The 10,401-nt window shown below is 30.5% G+C and overlaps 1 long non-coding RNA gene across 1 annotated transcript; it reads left to right on the top strand.

Moving 5' to 3' along the window:
* Nucleotides 1-1,565: 1,565 nt before the first annotated feature.
* Nucleotides 1,566-10,273, top strand: LOC131991263 (uncharacterized). The gene is made up of 2 exons (XR_009396119.1): nt 1,566-1,598; nt 10,175-10,273. It is a non-coding gene; the product is annotated as an uncharacterized LOC131991263 (long non-coding RNA).
* Nucleotides 10,274-10,401: the final 128 nt, after the last annotated feature.

Raw genomic sequence — 10,401 nt, 5'->3', positions numbered from 1 at the left:
TTAACTTAACCCTTTTTTTATTTTTTCTTAGGTTATCAAGTTTACTGATATACTGTGTGTTTTATGTGGTAATTATGTTTGATGTATGTTTGTGTCTTGTTTTAGTTTTGATGTGTTAAGGTTCTTGTTTATTATTGTGGTTTTACTTATTTATTTGGGTTGGTTTTGTGATTTTGTTGTTGTTGTGTTTTTTGTTTTGTTCTTGTTTTTCTCTGTTTGTTCATTGGTGGTTTGTGTTGTGTTTTGTCTAAATTAATAAAAAAATAAAAATAAAAAAAAACATACAAAAATAAAGAAGAAGAAGAAGAATTTATGCTTGAAATCAACACGAAAGAACAGAATGATAGCAGAAAAAAAATAAAATTAAAATAAAAAAAATAAAAAACCTAGGTGGAGTCAAATCAAATATCAAAACAATATTAATAAGGTTTACAAATACATTTTTCAACTTATCTTCATTGGGTTTTTCTTCTTTCGTTAACATACAAAAATAAAGAAGAAGAAGAATAATTTATGCTTGAAATCAACACGAAAGAACAGAATGATAGCAGAAAAAAAATAAAATTAAAATAAAAAAAATAAAAAACCTAGGTGGAGTCAAATCAAATATCAAAACAATATTAATAAGGTTTACAAATACATTTTTCAACTTCTCTTTATTGGGTTTTTCTTCTTTCGTTAACATACAAAAATAAAGAAGATAGATGTTAATTTATGCTTGAAATCAACAAAAAGAACAGAATGAAAGCAGAAAAATTTAAATAAAAAAATAAAAAAAAACCTAGGTGGAGTCAAATCAAATATTTAAAACAATATTAATAAGGTTTACAAATACATTTTTCAACTTCTTTTTATTGGGTTTTTCTTCTTTCGTTAACATACAAAAATAAAGACGAAGAAAAATTTATGCTTGAAGTCAACACGAAAGAACAGAATGATAGCAGAAAAATTAAAAAAATAAAATTAAAAACTTAAAAAAACCAAGGTGGAGTCAAATCAAATATTTAAAACAATATTAATAAGGTTTACAAATAAATTTTTCAACTTGTCTTCATTGGGTTTTTCTTCTTTCGTTAACATACAAAAATGAAGAAGATACATGTTAATTTATGCTTGAAATCAACACGAAAGAACAGAATGATAGCAGGAAAAAAAAATTAATAATATTTTACAATATTAATAAGGTTTAAAAATAAAAGATAGAGATTTAAATAGTAATAATACAACTTGGAGGATGTCAAGTGTTCTAAAATTTACAGTTGTTAATTTTTCATGGGATTATATTTAGTATAATAGTCCATAAATGGCTGCCATGTTGTGTAAAAGGTATTTATCTTACCTCTCAGGGTGAATTTTATTTTCCTGTGTTAGTATAATAATATTATATCATATTATATCATATCTTGTGTATATATACACTACCGGTCAAAAGTTTTAGAACACCCCAATTTTTCCATTTTTTTATTGAAATTCAAGCAGTTCAAGTCAAATGAACAGCTTGAAAGGGTCCAAAGGTAAGTGGTGAACTGCCAGAGGTAAATAAAAAAAGGTAAGCTTAACCAAAACTGGAAAATAATGTACATTTCAGAATTATACAAGTAGGCCTTTTTCAGGGAACAAGAAATGGGTTAACAACTTAACTCTATGGAGTCTTGGGCTATTTTGTCCATTTTTGAATTCTTTTCATGGGTTTGTAAGTCATTTTGTGTCTTTTTTTTAGTCATTTTGTGTCTTTTGGTGTCTTTTTTGGTCATTTTGTGTCTTTTTTTGGTCATTTTGTTTCTTTTTTTAGTCATTTTGTGTCTTTTTTTGTCATTTTGGTGTCTTTTTTTGTCATTTTGTGTCTTTTTTTAGTCATTTTGTGTCTTTTTGTGTCTTTTTGTGTCTTTTTTTTTGTCATTTTGTGTCTTTTTTTGTCATTTTGTCTTTTTATTGGTCATTTTGTCTTTTTTGGTCATTTTGTGTCTTTTTTTTAGTCATTTTGTCTTTTTTTTTTGGTCATTTTGTGTCTTTTTTGGTCATTTTGTCTTTTTTTGTCATTTTGTCTTTTTTTTTGGTCATTTTGTGTCTTTTTTTGGTCATTTTGTCTTTTTTGGTCATTTTGTGTCTTTTTTTGGTCATTTTGTCTTTTTTTGTCATTTTGTGTCTTTGTTTGGTCATTTTGTGTCTTTTTTTAGTCCTTTAGTCCAACATAAAATGTGATTTTGAATCTTTTTTTACTTTCAAAACACTATCATGCTCAATAAAGAATTTTAAATGTTGCAAATGTGCATTAATTTCAGAGTACACTGAGACATTAAACTGCATCATTTTCAATTAAATTCTGGAAAAGTTGGTGTGTTCTAAAACTTTTGACCGGTAGTGTATACCATACCAAAACATAAAAAAAGATAAAATCACAACTATATATTTGCCTGACATATCCTCAATACTTCATCCATGTATCAGCAATGCTTTGACTGTGGCAGCATGAAGTCAGTGAGGTCTTCAGACATACAGTAGAACAAAGGTTAAATCCAACACATTTTACCACTCAAAGTCCAACCACAATGTGTATTGATATATGTCTTTTGGAAGGACGCCAATGTATATGATGTACAGCACAATTTACTGCATGTTCTGTACAGATGGAGTGCTTATTGTGTGTATTGCAGGCATTAGGAAAGAGCTTTTTTATCTACACTGTAAAAAAACGGCAGCTGTGGTTGCCAGAACTTTACCATAATAAATACGGTGCAACTTTTTAAAAAAATACTACGGTAAAATGATATTAGCACTGTTGATTTCCCGTTTAAGATTTCCATTTTAGTCCATATTTTACCATAAAAAATAAAAAGTTTTTCCATCAAAAGAAACACTGTTCTGCCATATAATTGACAAGAAAATACGGTAACACTTTACAATAACCATCTAAGTGATGTTTATAGATGGTTTATAAACCAATTATTATTAACCATTTACAAAATTCTATACATATTTAATCTTTAAATGTTTTCAAGCAATTTCTTAAAGGTATACGAATCATTTTGAAATCATTTACATACTTAATATGGTGTTAAAAATGTTATAATGAGTGTAAAGCTATTAATAAACTAATAATTATGTTTGTTTATGGTAAAGTAATCTATTTGGCATTTATAAACTATAGTTCAACATTATTACATTTTCTATTCACCATTCTAAATGGCCTATATACGGTTTATAAATGATTATTAAACATTAATAAACTATCTGTTTACCATTTATAAATGGTCTATTTACCATCTATAAATGATGGTTATTGTAAAGTGTTACCAAAAATACTTTATAAATGCTGCATGCATTAAAGATTTTACCATTAACTATTACAGTATATTTCTGTTAGAGATATGGTGTTTAGTACATTTAACAGTGAGAAAAAGTATTTTTACAAAAAATAAATGCAAAAATGATGGCTTGTATATATATTAAAGTATATTTTTGCTACAAACATGGTCCCAGTGTATTTTACAGTGGAGTAATGTTGAGTAATGTTTTATGTAAAAAAATACTGTTTTGGCTGAAAGATAATGTACATTTCAGAATTATACAAGTAGGCCTTTTTCAGGGAACAAGAAATGGGTTAACAACTTAACTCTATGGAGTCTTGGGCTATTTTGTCCATTTTTGAATTCTTTTCATGTCTTTGAAAGTCATTTTGTGTCTTTTTTGGTCATTTTGTGTCTTTTTTTGTCATTTTGTGTCTTTTGGTGTCTTTTTTTTGTCTTTTTGTGTCTTTTTTTGGTCATTTTGTGTCTTTTTTTAGTCCTTTAGTCCAACATAAAATGTGATTTTGAATCTTTTTTTTACTTTCAAAACACTATCATGCTCAATAAAGACTTTTAAATGTTGCAAATGTGCATTAATTTCAGAGTACACTGAGACATTAAACTGCATTATTTTCAATTAAATTCTGGAAAAGTTGATGTGTTCTAAAACTTTTGACCAGTAGTATACATTTACAGTGTTTCATTGTTACTGAAACTGAATTAACTCATTTATCATTTTACGGTCTTTATTGTCATGGTTTAGCAGTTTTTCAATGTAAAATCTACATTTTTTACAGTGTAGGAAAGGTGCTAAAATGTAGTTGTTGAACTGCTGTGAACAATTCAGTCAACAACAGTTCTCATTCCTGAGGAGAGCTTTAAAGTATTGATATTTTGGTCATTTGCACAGAATGCTGTCCCTTTATTATCTCTGCCAACAAGGCTAAATGTCTGTTTGTCTACATGTGACCAACTCAAAAACGGCTGAGCAGATTAGAATTAGCTTTGCTATGCACAGGCATGCTTCATAAATAAAGCTAGATAAACCATGACACTTCAGATTATACTTTTTAAGACATGTATCCTCACCACTGATTTATGTGCACATTCATGCACAGGGTGTACTATATTTAGGGCTTTCTTTTTTGTATCTCTACAAAAATATTTTGGTAAAAGGGGTGGAAAAAATGACATAAATACCTGTGCAACGTAAGGTACTCTAATCCAAAATTCTAATTCTGCACAGACTGTTTACCTGCAGAGAGCCAAAGAAATCCTTCATGTGCAGATATGTTTATATAAATTAGTTTCATTTCAATTAAGTAGTTAAAATTGCAGCATAATTTCTCTGACTTATTGGTCCTCAAACTTTCTTAATATTTGAACATGGGAATTTAAGGATTCCTGCACACGTGCACCTTTTCTGCACGTATGTGTGATGCATGTATTCTCTATGCTGTGAGCTACGTGATAAACTTTGATCTGTCTTCATAGAACAATTACATCAGTGAAGTTTTATCATGTTTGGTCTCAGGTACTATCTCTCAGTTCCAGATAAAGCTAAGGAACAATATCACTTTGAGTGAACATGGTGCTTTATGACACAGCGATACCATGTGCATGACTTCATTGTGTCTGGACTTTCAGCTAATGTTTGCCCAACCAGATTGACTAATACTGTGGGTCAGTAAACTGTAGGTGAATATATTGCAAACTGTATTATGCATTCAACAGGGTTGCTCGTTAATATTTTTGTGCTAAAAGACTGTATTTTCTGAGAATGAAATGCAGAAATGCATGCTAACCAATGCTTATTCAGTAAACACATACTGGCAGACAATAATGTTGATTTTTGTATCGATATCCTTCAAAATGTGATTTCTTTACCAAAAAAAAGCTGTTAAAATTCTTTTATCTTGCCAGTTTATTTTCTTTAAATTTAAGTGTTCAAGAGACTCCCAGGTAAACTTCAATGCAGACACATTAAATGGGTATGAAATGCAGAAATGCATGTTAATCAATGCTTATTCAGTAAACACATACTAGTAGACAATGATGTTGATTTTTGTAGAATACATTTTAGAGAATATCTGAATCATTTATGGGTTATATAATATGGTTTTGTAGAATAATGAGTCATGCATCTTTTTAAGTGAGACGGACCCATGAAAACTGAGTTACAGTCATTAAATCTATCATTAAATCTATGTTTTTGCAACATTACCTGAAAGTCAAATGCCATAAAATTTTGCAGAATAGCATGGAGTGTATTTGTACATTTGTCCCCAAAATCTTGTTGCAACAACAAAATGCACTTCAGACTAGGGCTGCAACTAATGATTATTTTCATTATCGATTAATCCGTAGATTATTTAAACGATTAATCGATTAGTTGTTTTGCCAATAAAATGAAAAATATCAATCAGTGTTTCCAAACCACAAGATGACGTCCTCAAATCTCTTGTTTTGTCCACAAACCAAAGAGATATTCAGTTTAATGTCATAAAGGAACAAAGAAACCAGAAATATTCACATTGAAGAAGCTGAAATCACAGAATTTGGACTTATTGTCTTTAAAAAACTGCTCAAACAAATTATTTGATTATCAAAAAAGTTGACGATTAATTTAATAATCAGTTATTGTTCGATTAATCGAATAATTATTGCAGCTCCAATCTTAACCTCAAAAATTTTGCCAACATCGAGCCTAGTTTTGAGTTTTTCCTTAATTAATCGAATAATTGTTGCAGCTCTACTTGTGTAAAATGGGCCTCACCAGACTATGGCAACCAGTTATAGAAAAACCATGCAGGAAACCTTAAAAAGTTTTTATTAAGGGGACGCAAATAACAAATATATTCTATAACAAAGTTGGTGAAATTTGAAAGAAATTTTGACATGTGCCTTTAACCTTTTTTGTTAAACCTTTCTTGAACCATGACGAACATTGTAACCGTTTGGAGTTAGGTACAATAGTGCATCATCTGCGTAACATTTTATGTTTTTTAGATAGGATTCATTAATTATAAGTGCAGTCCATTTACCATTTAATACAGAGCCCAATTTTGTAATATTCCAATAGAATAAATAAGGAAGAATCAAGCTTTTGCCTTATCCACCAAGGAATATACCTTATTTATGCTACCATGAATTTATAGTGGCAATGAAAATGTTTTCACAAAGATATTAGTAGTCAGTGCTTTTATTTTGAAAAAAAATAGCAAACATTAGCATTAGCACTAGAGCAAACAAGCACTTTTACTATAGTTAAGACAACAAATATAGCCACTAATATATATGACAGAATAAAATAAACTTTAACAAACCTTGTGTCCTGTCAGTCAGCCACTATAGAAGCCTTTTGATACTTTATATAAACTTTATATGAATTACGACGCACTCGTTATTATTTACCGTTCGTTTTTTCATTTAACCGTTCTACCTGTTATTTCCTGTCACTACCTTTCAAAATGAAAGCACCCGTTTCACACTGGACGACACCTTTTCAAAATAAAAGCATTTTCTTACAATTTGAATATACACTGTAAAAAATGTCGATTTTATAGTGAAAAACTGCTAAACCATGACAATAAAAGACCGTAAAATGATAAATGGGTTAATTCGGTTTCAGTAACAATGAAACAAATGTAAAATGTATATATAATTAAATGTATATATCAGCCAAAACAGAATTTTTTACATAAAAAAAAAATGCATTACTCCACTGTAAAATTCACTGGCACCGTGTTTGTAGCAAAAATATACTGTAATATATATACAAGTCGTCATTTTTGCATTTATTTTTTGTAAAAATACTTTTTGTCACTGTTAAATGTACTAAACACCATATCTCTAACAGAAATATACTGTAATATTTAATGGTAAAATCTTTAATTCATGCAGCATTTATTATTAAGTATTTTCTTGTCAATCATATGGCAGAATAGCATTTCTTTTGATGGAAATACTTTATTTTTACGGCAAAATATGGAATAAAATGGCAATTTTGAATGCAATTTTGAAAAAGTTGCACCGTATTTATTACAGTAAAGTTCTGGCAACCAGCTGCGGTTTTTTTAAACGTTTTTTTTTTTTTAAAAACAACAGTTTTCTTTTACCGTGTGACATTCAAAATATATTTTTTGTTTGTGAATTAAAGGGCTACAGATGTAGAAGACGTCAGCAGTCAAAGTGATCTTTGGCCCACTTGATCATTTTTGATAATCTTGGTTAAAGCACTCAAAGCTTATGTGATGACAGAGCTGGTGTTTGCAACTTTAGCATAGTACTCAGCACAAAAATCTATAGTGAGGGGTTGGGAAACGTGATTAAGAAGACAAGCAAAGCATTCAGCCAATACGGTCTCTATCTCAAACTGTCACAAGTTAATGTTATCATGCAGCTTGATCATGCACTGTCAGGATGCCAAATGTACTTTTCAAACTACAGTCATTAAATATATCATATTTTTGCAACATTGCCTTAAAGCAGAGGTCTCAAACTCGCGGCCCGCGGGCCAATTGCGGCCCTCAAGACGATATTTTGTGGCCCCCACCTTGATATGAAAGTTTAATGTGGAAGGTCCCTTTAATTACTTATTTTGGTAATTTTGTGTGTCTTTTTTTGGCATTTGTGTCTTTTTTAATAATTTTGTGTCTTTTTTTGGTAATTCTGTGTCTTTCTTTGGTCATTTTGTGTCTTTTTTAAATCATTTTGTGTCTTTTTTTTATAATTTTGTGGGGTTTTTTGGTCATTTTGTGTCTTTTTTTCTAATTTTGTGGGGTTTTTTGGTAATTCTGTGTCTTTTCTGGGTCATTTTGTGTCTTTTTTTAAATCGTTTTGTGTCTTTTTTCCAATTTTGTAGGGTTTTTTGGTCATTTTGTGTCTTTTTTGGGTCATTTTGTGTCTTTTTTGGTAATTCTATGTATTTTTTCGTCATTTCGTGTCTTTGCGGCCCCCAGGTAATTTGAGTTTGAGACCCCTGCCTTAAAGTCAAATGCCATAAAATTTTGCAGAATAGCATGAAGTATATTTGTGCATTTGTCCCCAAAATCTTGTTGCAATAGCATAATGCACGTGTAAAATGCAACCTTAGCAACCAGTTATAGAAAAACCCTGCAGGAAACCTTCCAGCAAATTAAAAAGTTTTTGTTAAGGGGACGCAAACAAATATATTCTGTAACAAAGTTGGTGAAATTTGAAAGAAATTCACCATTGATGAATAATGCTTCTTGATCAAGCTATATCTTTTGTGTGTAGAAAGACCATTGTTTGTGCACATCTGAGGTAGGGGTGGGCGATATGGGCAAAAAAAAGAATCTCTATTATTTTTTAAATTTTCCGATAACGATAATCTGACGATATCCTTCAAAATGTGATTCCTTTACCAAAAAAAAAAAGCTGTTAAGATTCTTCTATCTTACCAATTTATTTTCTTTAAATTAAAATGTTCAAGAGACTCCCAGGTAAACCAATGCTTATTCAGTAAACACATACTGGTAGACAATGATGTTGATTCCTGTAGAACACATTTTAGAGAATATCTGAATCATTTATGGGTTATATAATATGGTTTTGTAAAATAATGACAGGATGCCAAATGTACTTTTCAAACTACATTTTAACAGCAAGAAAGAAAGAAAGTTGAACAGTACTTAGATAATAAAATCGATGTTCTCTTTGGATTAAATAAAGTTGAACTTTATGCCTAATGATTGATTAGGCAAGAGTGCCTAGAGCTGCTCTGCACATGTCTGTCTCCTGTGATGCAGGTCACAGAGTTTATAATCACTATCAGGGGCACGATGAGACGATTCGCCACTTCTTCATGTCTCATGATGAAAATAAGGGACTGATATGATCAGCTCACTGTCTCCTGGTGTCTTTGACTTCCTTTTGGAAGTTTTTAAATCCTCCTTAAAAACACACTTTTTCTCCCTGGCTTTTAAGTTAAGTTAAGTTTAAGTGGACATCTTGCAAAAACAAAATTTCATTTACATTTTTAATGTATTTGGTTATATTTTTAATTTATTTTATTCTATTGTTGCACTGTGTTTATGTATTTTAGTTTTTTAGTTTTTACCGTATTTCCTGCAACTGTGATATCTGCACAGCACTTTGGTCAACCCCGGTTGTTTTAAATGTGCTTTATAAATAAAGTTTGACTTGACTTGACTTGACTGACCCTTTTGTTCACACTTTATGCACTAAAGTAAAGTGAGGTTGCAGGTGATGTAGTGATGAATGCTGCTAAATGATCTGATGCATGCACTGTATGATTCAATGTTCCAATTCAATGAGTGCTGGCAATTATTTTTAGACGTTTTCCTTCAAAGTATCCTTTGAGATCACTGAGAGAATAGAGATGCATTGCTCAATGGACTGTAGCCGATATCTTCCACTGACTTTAAGCAAAAAATATTGTTTTTAAAGCTAAATCTACATGAATATAAATATATGGAACTCATGCATGAAGGATTAAAATGTCGGCTAAATGCCAAAAGAGGCTCAGGCCCCCTTTGGACTCTATCTGTGTACATGTCTGTCAGTGCAAACACTGTCAGTATCTGACAAACCTCTAAAAAAAAGGTCCTGATTGGGATATATTGCAACAGACCATTTCACAATGTTCCAATTGAGTTATGTGATCGATGTAGGAAAAAAAATTATTCCAACAATTTCAACTGCACTTGGCACATACTAATACATCCAAGTTATTACATAAAATCACGTTTTTTATTGAAATTCAAGCAGTTCAAGTCAAATGAACAGCTTGAAAGGGTCCAAAGGTAAGTGGTGAACTGCCAGAGGTAAATAAAAAAAGGTAAGCTGAACCAAAACTGGAAAATAATGTACATTTCAGAATTATACAAGTAGGCCTTTTTCAGGGAACAAGAAATGGGTTAACAACTTAACTCTATGGAGTCTTGGGCTATTTTGTCCATTTTTGAATTCTTTTCATGTCTTTGTAAGTCATTTTGTGTCTTTTTTTGGTCATTTTGTGTCTTTTTTCAGTCATTTTGTGTCTTTTGGTGTCTTTTTTTGCCATTTTGAATCTTTTTTTTACTTTCAAAACACTATCATGCTCAATAAAGAATTTTAAATGTTGCAAATG

This window comes from Centropristis striata, chromosome 18 (assembly GCF_030273125.1).
Source record: "Centropristis striata isolate RG_2023a ecotype Rhode Island chromosome 18, C.striata_1.0, whole genome shotgun sequence".
Lineage (NCBI taxonomy): Eukaryota > Metazoa > Chordata > Actinopteri > Perciformes > Serranidae > Centropristis > Centropristis striata.
The sequence above is the reverse complement of the archived record's forward strand: the minus strand, read 5'-3'. Positions and strand labels throughout refer to the sequence as shown.